Source organism: Catharus ustulatus, chromosome 7 (assembly GCF_009819885.2).
Source record: "Catharus ustulatus isolate bCatUst1 chromosome 7, bCatUst1.pri.v2, whole genome shotgun sequence".
Classification (NCBI taxonomy): domain Eukaryota; kingdom Metazoa; phylum Chordata; class Aves; order Passeriformes; family Turdidae; genus Catharus; species Catharus ustulatus.
The window spans coordinates 17,545,180-17,560,830 of record NC_046227.1 but is presented as its reverse complement, the minus strand read 5'-3'; the positions used below and the strand labels follow the sequence as shown (position 1 = coordinate 17,560,830).

General features: G+C 37.6%; 1 long non-coding RNA gene across 1 annotated transcript in view; it reads right to left on the bottom strand.

The window, feature by feature from the left end:
- Window positions 1-9,595, bottom strand: part of LOC116998968 — a 34,070-nt gene extending 24,475 nt beyond the window's left edge. The window contains exons 1-2 of the long non-coding RNA XR_004418498.1: window positions 9,442-9,595; window positions 4,251-4,369 (exon numbers count right to left, since the gene is read on the bottom strand). This is a non-coding gene — a long non-coding RNA (uncharacterized LOC116998968). The remainder of the gene's footprint in view (window positions 1-4,250; window positions 4,370-9,441) is intronic.
- Between the last annotated feature and the right edge of the window lie 6,056 nt (window positions 9,596-15,651).

Here is a 15,651-nt window from a genome sequence, read left to right as displayed (position 1 = left end):
TTCTCACTAACAGCTGGTACAGCAGTGTGTTTTGGATTTCTTATAGAATTCTTGTTGATAACACAGTGATGTTTTGGTTGCTAAGTAATGCTTACCCTAAGTCAAGAACTTTATAGTGTCTGATGCTCTGCCAGAGAGGAGCTGTACAAGGAGCTGGTGGGGATGGCCAGGACAGGTAACCTGAACTGGTCAAAGGGATATTCCATGGCATAGAATGTCATGGGCAGTGTATAAACAGGGGGAATTGGATATGAGGGCCTGATCACTGCTGGAGATGGGCTGGGTCTCAGCAGGTGGGGAGCCAGTGTATTGGGCATCATTTGCATTTCTTGGGGTTTTTCCTCTGTCCTTTTCCTTTTTATGATTATATTTTAAAGTATTTAAATTATTAAACTATTCTTATCTCAACCCACAGGTGTTACCACTTTTTTTTCTGATTGCCCTCCCCGTTCTGCCATGGGGAGGCAGGAGGGGAAGGAAGAGGATGAGTGAGTGGCTGCATAGAACTTAACTGTGGATCTGAGTTAAACTATGACAACGTAAATAGACAGATATAAGTTCTGTTCTTCATTGTTGTCTGTGATGACTTTTCCTTTACTGAGCTTTTCTGTGCACTATCTTGTTTTGTCAATCTGTGCCTCGGTGTCTTTGTTTCTCAGATGAAGTTCTCTCTCTCAAACACCAAGCTTAGACCTCAGCTCTTTCACCTAAATTATGGAAGAGAATTGGTAATTAAGTTTTAACAGGATTTAAATGATATTAAAACTAGACAGTTAAAAGGAGACACTGCCTTGGGCTTTGTTGTAAATTTGTATAATTATTTTTAGTTCTCTGGAGGATGCGTGATTATGTTTCTGTATTTATAAAAATACTGCCCTGGAGGCATGAAAATGAATTTTATAGTCCACTGATTTGCATATTAATGTCAGTCTTATGGTGTTAAACGTATTTTTTAGCAAATAAATGTCCATGACAATTATCAAAATTTCCAAAGAATTTTATAATATATTTGACCTGGATTAATAAAGTTGTTTTTATTTAAAGTAAAGACAAGATAAGAAAGCCAGTATAGAGCACAATAATAAAGATATAGAAGAGGAATGAACCAGACGAACTAAACAAAACAAGTAAGGATTTTTAACTATGAATTATAATAGTTTTGGTAAATAAGCATTAAGTGTTGACTCAGGTTCTGATCCAAATCTCTTTAAAGACTCTTAGTCTATGGATTTTTGACAATGCACCTCTGTATGTTCGCCTTCTTGCAGAAGCATAATCACTGGGAAAAGCATTCTCTAGATCAAGTGTCCTTGTATACTTTTCAGACTGAGAACAAAAAAAACAGGTACAAAAGATATTAGTTACTGTGGTCCAAAATCATAACAAGGAGCTGGAACTGTAATGTTCAAAGTTGTATCACCAGGAGAGCAAAAGCTATGGCTTTATGGTGCAAGATCAAGGAAGTAAAGCCATCTCTTCCATGCTGCTACATATAGAAAACTGTAGTTAGGTTAAGGATTGTTCTCATCTATAAATCTGCCCTGCAAAATCCTAATAAATATACAGTTGTTATAACTCATTTCATAATTTTTAAGAGGCATTTTAAAAGACAGGAATCCTGTGCCTGAAGTGCCAAGTAAAGCTATAGGCTTTTGGAGCTTGTCTAGACAATGTAGAATGGCAGTAAAAATACTGTACTAGTGCAGAACCCAGTCTTGTTACATATATGGAGATTAAATTCTTACCAGCATTCCGTCAAAAGACAATGAAGTCAATGGGAGATTTCTTTGTGCATGGATGGAAAAATTACCATCATAGTTAATAGTAATCCATTTTGTTATCAAGATAAATCCATTGGCCTTGCAGTTTATCTCCCCATGGAACTAATGTATTGTCAGCTGAAATAATGTGTTATTATCACTACAATAATTATCATTGTAATAATCTTAAACAATTATTTGGATTAGAAACCTGTCATATTCTCCAAGTTTATGAGGAGAGATAAATACAAGTTTTGTGATTTTTCCTAACAGAGAGTAGAGATGCTTGTTGTGTGCCAAAAACTATAACAGAAAGTGCCATCTTAGTGTCTAGTAGTAGCAGATAAGGTGTGTTTTACAAAAATGATCAAATGCCAGTCAACTGCTGGCTCAGGGAAACACTTGTTAGGCCATAAATGGGCTGATTGCATGTGCAGAACTACAATTTCCATAAAGCCTCATTCAAGGAGATATTAATAGTCATTACTTAGATGTGACAAAATGTTGTCACAGAGGGAATGTACTCCTGTCATTCTCCACCAGTCCCTTGCAAACATAACTCCTGATATACAAACCTTTCTCCCGTGCACATTAGCCAGAATATTTAAAGCTAAAGCAAAAATATTTTAAATGAAAATAAAATAAAAATAAAAGGTAAGCAATCAAGACTGAGCAAAATATTTCTGTGATACTCCAATGCTGATGGCCAATCATGTATATAATCCTGGGAATGAAATAAGGTAGTCTGAAGAAGCAAGCACAGAAAATTCTTGTTTATCCCCAATCAAACCTGAGCTAGCAAAGTTCTATAAGTATGGACCTCTCTATATATGAGAATATACTAGAATATTTTTGACTCAGAATCACATGCCACAAACCCATATTTAACATCTTGTAGTCATGATTTATAATATTTGACTACGGACAGAAAAGTGCACTTATTGTTAGTAAAATATAATTGCTTTTTATTTGCAGTACAAACCATCCATAAATAAAAAGTAAAATTTGAGGATAGGATCTATTTATCTTCAAGGGTTTGCCAAAGATATAATGCTGCTTATATATGTAAAATCATATACAGTACTGCATTTAACAAATGAGAGGTATTTAAAAGAGCTACCATAAAGATGTAGCTCGGGATTTTAAAAAATTATCTTCCAGTTTTTCTGTTCTCTCATGGTTGGCCTAGGGTTAAAAATAAATTCAGTGGAAATACTTTTACACATACACAATCTGCTTCATCAAGATAAAGTTTTGTAGGCAAAAAGTTCAGAAATGCTATCTGTTCCAATAATTTCCTTTTTAATTGATGTTGATAATTAGGGATCAGTTACTGTTTGGCCTGATTCTGTGCATGTGGCAGGTTAAAGATAAACAAAGAAGGGATGAAGAGATGGCCAAAAGAGCCTTTCTTGCCTTCAGTCAATCTGCAGGAAAAGTCAACCACAACTGTAGTGCTCTGGGCCAGCCCATTCTGTCCCTTTAGGATGCAATACTCCCAAAAAACAGGCGAAGGGGCCATTCCTGTCGGTGCCAGCACCATGGATGAGCTTAGCTTACTAAAACAGTAGTATCCAAGTGGATTCTTACAGTACCCCAAGATGAGGAGGAATCCCAAATATATGAATTTGTTGAGCCAATATAATTCTGCCCTATTCCCTGTAGGTTGCTTGTGAACTGTTTATTTGTAAGAAGAGTGAAGGTAAAATTGCTGTTAGTGTTATCTTTGGTCTGCACAAAACCAGCACCACTGGAAATCAGATAGCAGTGTGTACCTGTGTAGCCACATAGCTAATGCAGTCCTATAGAAAGCTGATTTATTACATCAACATCTTGTTCCAGGAGTTTGCAGCCCTGTTTCATACTCTGAATGCCTCATTATACAGAATCTGCACCTCTGGACTCTTCCTTTTCTGGGTGGTGTCATTTTGAAGTAATACATTATCAGCTTCCATCAGCTGGTGATGCATTACGAGAACACATCAGAAAAACAACTGGCTCAGTCTCTCAATCCTTAGCGTCCAGCAACTGCTGACTGTCATGATATATTGCATGAACTCTTCAGTCTATCATTGTAATACATCAAAACAAGGCACTGGTCTGAAGGTGTATTACTCAAAGAAAGGCAAAGCCGAGTGAACCTGTCCAGGAGAGGGGTTCTGGTTTAATTATGGAACAAAAGTTACAGTACACTGCTCAGAGAAGGTTTGCTAGCTTCAAATTTTTGGTGCATTGGTAAAAAACATCTTTCATTCATATAATTTGTACTATAGGAGAAGGTCACATTGCTACTGGGTTTTGAGACAATCTCAACAAACAGAGTTCTGTCAAAACACTGCAATGTGCTCTGTATAAAAGAGGCTGCACATATAAGGGAATTGTGCAGAATTTGAGTTAAATTGCAAGCACTAATTGCTATTCCTTTCATTTCTTGATTGGAGTCCCAGACAAGAAACTGATATTGGAGAGTGATAACTGAAAGCATCTCACCAGCAGGTTCTCACTGCTCCTTCATATGGTGGCACTCTCAGCAGTTCCAGATGATGCTGTGAGTCTGCCCAAAGCAGCAGAGAATAGATCCTGAGGCATTGTCAGCGAAAGAGCTGGAGCTGAAAGAAATGAAAAAACAGAAAATGAGACAGTCATCTGCAAATAAATATAAAAGATTGTTTAAGTCAAGCCTTCTCATAAGAGTTTAATTGACTGTGGCTACTTGCATCAGACTTCGCCTTGATGGATGAGCAAGCATCTCCCATTGACCAGGACTGCAAACTTGACATAGGAATATCTTGGGCTGTTAAATTGAAGAAAAACCTGTTTCCACCTCTTAGGTCAGAAGGGGTGACTATATTTCTCTCTTCATTTAACCAGGGCTTCTATTCTGTCCAAAACACAGAAAATGGCCCCAAAATGTTCCCTCAGGATTGGGTTCACACAGAAAGTTGGAGTATAAACTGCATTTTTCACCTGTAGACCCATGGATGACAGACAGGATATGATATGAAGTACAACCAGTAAGAACTAAGGCAGTGAAAAGTTCACTTGCCTGTAATGCACAAGTATTATTTCCCAGTAATTTTTCAAAGACCCAGCTGCCTAACCATTTTTCTACTTATCTCAAGGTCCAGCTTCTTTATAATGGGGCTCAGGATAGCTCCTTCATGTATGCTACTGACTTCACATTGCAGTTTTATCAGTGTTGCTGCAATATTAACCTCTATGGTCCCTTAATTCTCCTGCTGCTATATGCTCAGTAATGCCCTGAGAACTGAATGCTTTCCTGATGAAAATTCCTGCAACCGTACCAAAGTCCCTTTCTAGCCAGTTTCTCTAACTCAAAGTAAACTTTGGTGGGTTTGAGTCCAATAAACATACTAAAACCTGTGTGTAATATGGTATTACTTCAATCTGTGTATTTTTTTCTTTCCCTGCTGTACTTCATTGCTCTAGCATAGAATATTTTAGTTGGAGAGGACTAATAACAATCATCTAGTAGATCTAAATACAGAAATAGCTTTTTTGAGTGAGAGTTGCTGCACCTGAATGGATATTACTACCAGAATAACCCCCCCAGAATTTAACTTCATGGTGAATTAGCAAATTGAGGGCCATACATTTTTCTGCTCATGTTTATGTTGAGTAGAAGCAGTAAATATCTAATGTTCTTATGAGGTAATTGTAAACAAGGTGATTTGAGATGGGGACAATGGACAGCGGCTTGTTAGATAGCATACTATTTTATAAGAATCAGGAATCAAAGGCATACCTGAGAATGAACATTTCACCAAGATGTTACATTCATCAGAAAAATTTTAGCTCCTTGTTAATGCTTACAAGAAGATCTAAACAGTCCTTTATTTACAAAAGAGATGGTTCACACTGATATGTGTGACAAGGGTCCCTGAATAAAACATGTAGGAAGAACAGATTAAAAATGTGGTCAGTTATGAGAATACATAGGGCTGTTACACACACTTTTGTAAACCTTGAAAAGGATTCAGCGTGTCTTAGGTTTAGTTGTGAATGTGGCTGATGTGTCCTTTGCTGCAGTATCTTGCTGTATTGCTGTTGTGGGAGGGTGTGAGAACAATAAGGACAATAGAGACACAGGATGAACACGTAAACACCGGTAACAAAATAGCAGGAAGCAGAGGAATTGATTAATGGATGATATCCCATAAGGATGTCTTGATGAGGGGACAGGTGAGACAGCTGCTGAGATAAAGAGTGCCTCAGTAAAAAGATCTTCTTTCAGCAGGTTTCTGGTTTTTAAAATATCTAAGTCTTGCAGAATTCACCTTTTCAGTAAAATGTGAAAGAGCACATCCATAGCAACTTGGCTGTCTGAAGCATATGCCCTCTTTGTCCTATGATGTGGGAACTGCTGTGACCTCCAAAGTGCTCCTTACTGGCACAGTGAATCCATCTATCCCAGATAAGAACATGGATATTGTCACAGGAACACAGCAAAATAAGTACACTATAAGAATCAGAAATACTGTGCCATTGGCCATTTTCCAGTGTCACTTTCCTGGTACTGAAAGCAGAGTAATCAGAAAATAGGAATAAGGTACTGTTTAAACACATCTTCCAAGGAAAATCAGCAGATTAAAAATTTATCCTCTGGTAGTACTTGGAGTACGTATTTTTCTTCAGTGGGTATATACTGTGTGAGCTAGTACATACTGAGCTGGGTACCTACCTGTGATCTATTTACTGAGAGGGTTGGATATAGCAGTAATAAAATAGTCCATGATGACCTGATCTAGTTGAAGATATTCCTGCTTGTTGCAGGGGAGTTGGACTAGATGATCTTGAGAGGGCTCTTGCAACCCAAACCATCCTATTGGTCATATATCAGAGAATGTGATGCTCTGACTCTGGCCCGCAGATACCAAGCTACAATTGCCTGGTGGAAGGTTCACATGGGGCTACAGAGGAAAGCTGGATGGAAACAGCTTTTGGTCACTAACCCTCTCCCAGTCCTTGTGCTTCACCCTGACCATTATGAAGGGAATGATATGTGAAAAACAGTAGTTGCTGAAAAGTATATAACACAGACAGGAAAGGCAAAGTATCTATGTTGAATCACTTCAGCTTTCATTAGACAAGACACAGAAGGACAGGAGAACTTTTGGAAGAATAAATTCATTGTTCTACTTCTCTCTCTGGTGAATACTACCAAAATGAGAACGGGGCAGGTGTTTATTTGGATCTATGGAAAAATTAATGTTTCAATATATTCTTATATTTACACTCAGGAGCATTTTGAACCTGAAAAAAGTGTACCAGTCAGTCTGTGGATTTCATGGAAGACTTAACATATACCCATGAATCATACAAGAAATTCCTGTGTTCTGTTACAATAGCCAAAGCTAGATGGCCAATTAATGACCGAGAGAGACCTGAAAAAAAAATATTTTTTTTCCTTACAATTTTCTACCTGTTTATTCTGTCTTATGTGACTTCAGGACACATGTAGTTACTTTCCTAAACTGGTACCAAATACTGCAAATTTTCTAGAACATTAAAATTTTCTGCTTCCAAGCACCTTGTCCCTACCAAGAGGGATCAAACGTATGCACCTGTTCCCACATAATGTATAAATAAATCCATTTCAGTAAGCTGAATGAAACTATTTGTCAACCCACTGTAGGTAATTTTTAAGATGCACACAGAGGTCAAAGAATTAAAACCCAAAAATGCTTCTGCAATTGAAATTTGTTCTGACTTTTACTAGCCAGTGAATTCAAGACAAAAATGAACAAATAATACTTTTTGCACCTTCCTTCTTCAAGAAACTCAGAGCAAGAGACTCTACAAAGAAGATCACTATTTTTAAACCTCATTTAAGAATCTACTTGAAGTTAGTGTAGCACTTGATTCTGGCACTCTGCAATATCAGTGTTTCATTGTCAATTAGTATTTGGACAGCAGAGTTGCTACGCTGTTCTGCTTCTATGAAAATAATTTCTTGTGTTGACTACACTTATTCCTTTCCTCTTAATTTCTATATTATAAATTATCTTAAGTTTGTCAGGGGTATTATTAAACACTTATTGTTACCTTTTTCAATATAACTTGAAGACCAACATCCCCCAGCCACAAGTGTCAACAAACTAAGTACTGTTCAGACATTTGAACATAATATACTGTTTCTAAGTCTTCCGTTGTATTACTAGTAGGATAATTATTACAGCAAATGATAAAATACTGCAAAATTGTTTTCTCCCCCCCTTAATAACATAAATAAAAGAAGCAATTAATTTCCTACAATAAAAACAGGCAATACAATAACGTACAAATGTGGAGTTTCTTCATTATTGCATCAAATTGCAAAACGGAAACATATAATTTCAAAAGGCTCATAAGCAAAAATGGAAACACAGCTGATGTTGCGTCAGCATGTAGCACAAAACTGTGAAGCTTGCACAGCTCACAGCTAGTCTCCTCAAATGAAGCAGTTAACATTTCTAAATGAAAATACATAACACAAAGAAGCTTCTTTTTTTTTCTTTTTTTTTTTTTTGAGGCTATACTTCCAGAATTTAAGGCAATTTTGTAGGATATTTTAGCATCACCAGTTATTTTAAAACCTGTCTATCACACAGACCTACGTCTACGGCTTTATTGACACATCTTGTGACAGATGGCAATAATGTTTTCAAATGGAATCAATGTACTTCTAAACTGATACACCTTCCTTTACACCCCATGTATTTATCAGATGTGCTTTTATACCTCTTTCTCCAGTGGTATTCTGGTTTGTTTGGTTTTAGGTTGCTGAGAAAAGGTAATACATTTTCTTTGACATCTCATGCAATTTTACAAGTATTCAGGGCACATTCCCTGCTTTGCATGGAAAATGTATTTGCACAGTTGTCAGAATGATGGACAAGGGGAGAATGATAGGAAGGAGCACTGATCTTTGCTTGTTATTACATACAATAGCCCAGTAGGAATCATGATGTGTTGGTGAGACAAACTGTGTCCCATTCTGGAACATATTAAGTTTGTCTCCAGGACACACATGACTTCACTAGGGTGTCTAACCTCATTCATAATAGATGCTAATCTTTTCAGGGCTGACTGATGACAGCACTTCCTGCCCTTCACGGAATTAGAGCTGGGTTTTATCAAAGGACTCAAACTGCCTGCTAATTAGACTAATTCCCTTCATCATGAATTATTTATTTCCATTGGTAACCGACCACTGTGACATTAATGGGTTCTGCTCAACTTAGTTTCATACTAATATACACTATAAGTTAAATGTTTAAAGACTCCTGATACTTCACGCCAGGTCAAGTGTATCTTAACGTAACTCTTGATGTTTTCAATAAAGTTTTGGCAACTAAAGGCAGAATAAAGTGCTAATTGCTAAGAAAAAATAAAATAAAGCATAATTTTAAAATTCTGAAATCAAGTTGCTGGTTTATTGTTTTTTCCCCCCAAATGTGAAGCAATATACACATATTTAAGACTGTTAATTGGTGTCCTCTACCCTCTAAGAGGGTTTCAAGACAATTCATCAAACCAGATCCATATCGTCAGCCAGAACATGTAGTGCCTCTGTATTCAAAATTTTCACTCAGTTCAAGGAGTTTTTTGTGCTTAGTATCAAAAATATGTTCTGTACTTAGGTAGCAAGTATCAAATATACAAGCATAAAAAACAATACCTGGCAGACAGTAGCACTGCAGGGTGGAGAAGGCCAAAGGCAGAGTGTGGTCAACACGGAGACGAAACTGGGAAAAACATAAAGCACTGGTCCGGGATGTCCTAGCAGCAAGGTCTCAACAAGAGAACTGAGGGCTGGTTTTTGGCATCACTGTTCCCAACCTACATTGACAACAGAGAAAATCCATGGAACAGCAACAAAAAACTAGAACAATTTAGAAAACATGACCAATAGGGAAAGATTGGTAATAATGGTTAGAAAAGACTATGATGACATCTTCACTTATGCAGAAAGATGTTATGATTAGGCTGGTGATCAGTTTCCTACATGTCTACAACAATTTCAGTCTGAAGCTGTGAAGAGAAATTGAGAAAACCTTTCTTATCCATAAGGACAGAAAAGTTCATGTCCAAACTGGATAAGAAGGCTGTAGAATTCTCAGCACTAAAGGGATTTTAGCTTAGGGTAGATAGGCAGATAATTGTTACAGAAGATTTAGGTATATGTGAACTGATAAAATTATTTTCTGAGGCACAAAAAAAAATTCAGATTGATACTGGAATATAAATTTACTTTATAAAATTCTTCAGGATTTTGCAATTTCTAAAGAAAAAAACCCCTTCTACTTAAAAGTTGTGATTATTTCTCAATGATAAGAATGCCATTTTAGGAGCATTATATACAAAATAGCATTTCAGTTTTCTAGAAACTTAACTGTTAGTATTTCCCACTGGCAATACAGACAGTAAATTTATTAAATTCCAATTAATTAATGGAATTTTTGTGACTCGTGCACAGGATAGTATAGTTCAGGCTGTATGTTTTACAACAGATTTTTTTTTACTGTTGTGGTGGGTTGACCCTAGCTGGATGCCACGCACTCACCGAGCTGGTCTATCTCTCCCCTCCTCAGCATGACAGGTAGGGACAAAATAACATGGAAAAGAACTCATGGGTCAGGATAAAGGTAGTTTAGTAAAGGTAGTTTAGTAAAGCAAAAGCAAAGCACACGGGGAAGCAAATGAAAACAAAAGGTTTATTCTCTACTTCCCATCATCAGGCAATGTCCGTCCATTTCCCAGGAAGAAGGGCTTCAGCATGTGTAGCAATCACCCTGGGAGACAAACCCTGTTATAACGAATGCTCACCTCATCCCCACCCTAACTCCCTGCTTAGCTGTTATATCTGAGCAGACATCACTCACTAGGGAATATCCCTTTGGTCAGTTTGGGTCAGCTGTCCTGGCTAAAGCCCATCCCAAGATCTTGCCCGGGGGGAAACACTGGAGAGACAGCCTTGATGCAGTGTGAACGCTGCTCAGCAGTAGCCAAAACGTCTGTGTGTTATCAACACCTCTCCAGACACAAAGCACAGCACTGTGGGGAAAATGAACTCCATCTCAGCCAGGGCCAACACACCTATTTACCTGAACTCTGGAAATCAAGAGACAGCATACTACTTGCTCAGGGATGCCATCTCTGAATTGCTTCTCTTTCAGCAAAATTGAAAGACTTTTCACATATTACAGAGCTGGGCTAAAAGCTGCAACACGTTTTATACAAACTCATTACTGACTGGTGCATATTCTCACTCAGTTCACAAAATAGGTTTTATTCCAGTTTGATTATCCTGTCTGTGAAAAATAAGATGTATACAACACATCAGAAGAATCAATAAGAGGCTTGTTTGGGGTAATATTTGTAATGACAAGGTGAGTTTAAAATAATAAACAGCAGAAGACAGCTGGACACTTTATATCCCTTAGCCTAATAAAGACTTGCACTATGGTGTATTTGATAAATAGTCTTTCACTTGATAGCCATAAAAGAACAAGTATCTCTCTAACCCACAGTGATAACACTACCTAGGTGTTGGAAGCTAGATAGAAATGAACAGAGATGAGATTCAATAAGCTCATGTACATTTCTGTCACAGTGTGAGATACTTTGGCTGTGAAAATAAAGGTGTTATTTTTCCACTGTTGAAATAATACAGAATCAATAAGAGGCAACTGTGAGCCTCAATAGCATCAAGGGGTTTCTGTTGACATTCACAAACCAAATGAGCAGAGCTCTGCTGGATTGAGATGTCACCAGAAACCCCAAGATGGCATTACAGCCTTGTTTTTGTAAGTTGTGGTTTTTTTGCAATAAACATCCAACTACCTTTTCATTTTTATTGAAAAGTCACTTTTTACAACATTTTTGCTTTTCCTGTTCAGCTTTTTTTTTTCTCTTCAGGTTATCTGCTCTGCTCTACCTACCTTCCTCCTTTCCTCCCACCCCATTTTCCTATCTTCCACCTCAATCAACCTCTTCTTGCCTTTTTCTCTTTTCTAATTTACTTTCTTTCTTTCCTGGTTCTTTGAATTCCAAAATTAAAACATATCTGGAATGAGTGACTTTGCTCAGTGTGTTACTAGCTCTCCCTAATGTCCCTGTGCTAACACTCACCCTTCCTTCTGCACTCTGGACAGACTATCCTATTAAGCCAAACAAAATGTCTCTCATGTACTGCTCATTATTTGTATGGAACAAGAGTGTCCAAGTAGTTTCTGATGCAGCAATATAAAATAGATTTCATTTGAGAGCTAATAATACCTGACACTCAAACAGAGACTTCCATCCAGTGATCTCAAACCATTTCACAGGCATTAATGAATTACATTTCACAACTGTGCTCTGACACACAGGCTATTCCCATCTCACAACTCACAACTGAGGAGGAAAGAGAGAGGTAATTTGTAATTACAACGACTCTCAGGGCCCAATTCTTCACTGTTGTATTTAAAGGTTTCTGTCACTGGCTTCAAGCCAACACTGAGTAAATAACATTAAAGAGTTCTCAGATGTTCCAAGCATTAGTTCTTTCACACAAGATCTCTTCACTTTATGTAGTAGAGTATGTTCACCTTGCAAAGTAGGATATAGACACCTTTGGGGACATTTTATTTTATAATGTCAACTCGTATGTTACTAGAGAGAAGGACATTGTGTACTAAATGTCTCTACCATCATAAATTAAACCAGTAACCCAGCTTCTGATTCTTTATAGGCCTTTTTAAAGGAGGATTCTTGAGAGGAGGTGTTTTTTTTAAATGGAACATGAAAATTGCATTATTTTGCAAAAAATTAAGGTGTGACAAGAAACATACCCTTGAACACCATGAAAACCAGCAAAGATCACAAAATAAGAGGAGAGTGAGCAGACAGCTATCACAAAATGGATATCAAAGAACTTGGATAGACTGATAATTACAGTCTGTTTGTTAGGAAAACTGCTCTCCTCTTTGGAGTAGGTGAGGGATTGATAGTCACTGGCCAAACTACAACATCCAGTTTGAAATAAAAGAATAGGTTTGTGGTTTGTTACAAGACACTATGCATAAAAGGCACCCCTACAAACTCTGTCTGTAATGCGTTCATTGCAGAACATTGGTTTGAAATCAGTGTCCGTGCTAAAAGGAACAATTAGACAGCTGCCACAAAGCCAGCATCATTTTGGCTCCACATCTGCACATCACCCATCAGAACAGAGCCCATGTTTCACTGGACTTTAGGACATCATCTAAACAAACGTGTTGTAGAACAGTATGAGACACCTGGGATCACAAATGGCTCGGGATTGTACAGAACACTGCCAGTCACAGCCATGATTTGAAGGCATCAACAAGCATTTTCAGAGTGGTCTTCATGTGTGGTCATGAGAAATAGAATCAAATGACAGAAAACTTCACAGAGAACTTTCAATTATGATACAATTACTACAGTAGCCATTTATTAGAACAGCATTTAAGCTTGCCAGAAGTCCAGTACCCATTACACTTATTATTTTAACTTGGTAATTTACAAGGGCTATAACTTTGACAAAATTATTTTTAAATTTTTGTTTTTTGGTTTTTTTTTTCGCGACAAGAGATTCCTGCTCAGCTAAAGTTATGTCCTTCATAGTGCCAGAGAAAAGGTGAAGGTTAGGCACATAATGAGCACTTTGAACAAATGTCCATGGGTAAATTCAGCAAATAAAAATGAAACCACTTTTTTCAGTTCCTGTAACATTCCAATTCCAGGAAGCTAAAGCTAAGAGGTATCAGCTTTGTTTCATAACATCCAATTATGTAACTACCACTGTTTCTAGAGATACTGGCCTGTGAAAATTACTCTTTCAGTATATGAAGGAACCAAATAACAAAACCCAAACAGTAAAACTTTGCTGTTTATGCATGAGAAGATTTTGAACCACTCAGTGAGTCATTTTATGAAGCAATTAACTTTCCTTTTTATGCAGATATTTTTTCTTCGTCTGCCACCTTTTTAATCGTCCTTTGCATAAATTTTAAAATAATTTCTTGTTCCCTCAGAAACAACAGCTGCATTGTGAACTCCTGAATTGGCATGCCTTTGGAATATATTATAATAATTCAGAAACTGCTGCCATTTCTGTCAAGCTTTCATTCATACGAAGGTTGCTTCAAACGTCCCATCCTCCCTCCCCTTTTCATTGCTATTGCTGATCTCAGATTGTCCGGTCACTTCCCTTGCTCTCCCAACTCCCTCTCCCGCCTCCAGTCTCAGCCCTTTCTCTCTAAAGCTCGACACAAATCTCCCTCCCTTGCCACTCCCTAGAACTGGCTCTCTGTAGCCTTCTCAGTCGAATTAGACACAAATGACTTGTCTTGACTTCCAAAGCCCTTTGTGGCCTATCTGCTCACCACTGACCCTCTCATGTTCGATATCAAAGGTCAGCGCTCGCTCCCAATTAGTCTATGAGCCAAGGTACCTTCCTCTGACTGCAAAGCTTTCAAAACAAGCCCAGTCATGCTCTTTCCTCCATTGCCCCTCACACGTGGGGAAGGAATTGTCTATCAGTATCAGCAAAGCCTTCACATTCTGCCTTTTAAAATCCCTCCTCAGATCTTCGCTTTGCCTTCAGAAATAGCAGCAAGAGCCTGACTGTTCATGCGTCAGGGCAATGCTCAGCAACACAACAGGAGCTTCCTCACTGGTGTCACTGTTCTACAGGGAAATGTAGTCTTGTGTGTCCTGTTTTGCAACTCAGTGGAGGAGCTGTGGCTGATAACTTGAGCTTTGTGGCTCCTAAAAATTGCAAAAACAAAGTGAATAAGAGGAAGCATAATAGGGAAGGCATAGATTATTGGTTTCCAGATGCAGGCATTGCAAAGCTCACATCAACTGAAAGTTGTTACTGAATGAAAAGTACCTGTCCATCACCTACAATTCCAGGTTGAACCTTTCTAATTTCAGGCAATTGCAAATACTGACGCAATTATACATAGTTTATGATTCCAACTTATATAAAGTTTGTAGGATCCCAGAGATTTGATAAAATGTTTTTCTTAATCAATTCAGGCTCTTCCCCAAATACTAAATATTTTACATGCTCAAAAGAAGTCACCAGTGTATATTATCTTGAACAAATTCACTCCCCCTACCTCAGCATTTCTGTTGCAAATGGCTGTTATGGCTGCAGTTTTCCCAAAATTTTATACTGAGATATGCACACAGGAAAAAATCATTCTGAAAAAGGTTATAAGTAGCTGAAATTCTATTAGGTATCTGAAATTCATTCATATGAATAACTGAAGACATGGCCACACAATGCTAAGTTTGCCTTAAACTGATAGATGATGCTCCCAGCTCCATTATTATAAACACAGTGGTTTATTATGGAGATAATTGTGGGTTGTTCAAGTGGAGGATGGAGATGTGTGTGTGGGAAGTAACAGAATGGAGGTAACTAAGTGAGTGCAGTGTAGGTGAATAGCTGAATGGCTTAACTGTTAATTTCCTTGGGGGTTTTTTACGATTTACATTAGTATGCAAAGAAGTGGGATCTAGCTCAAAAAACTTTTCTGAGTAGGGAGAAAAAAATCACACATAATGTGTACGTAACCATGTGAAATACAGAAACTTGGTATCGCATTATGTAATATCCTTGAAAGTTGTAGTTTGTTGTCAGAAAGGCCCTGCCAGATTTCATAACCTAGAAAAGTAGCTTTCATGAAATATATCATTCTTCAAGAAAAGAGCAACATTGCCATTTTTTCTTCATACCACTGACACAATATTTAGCTCTGTAATTTAAATATAATTGCTCTATTTTTACATTAGTGTTACTAATAAATGCAGATTGCAAGGGATAAGTAAGTTCTCTTATAGTGATAAAGTGATAGTTTATTTAAAAAAGAAA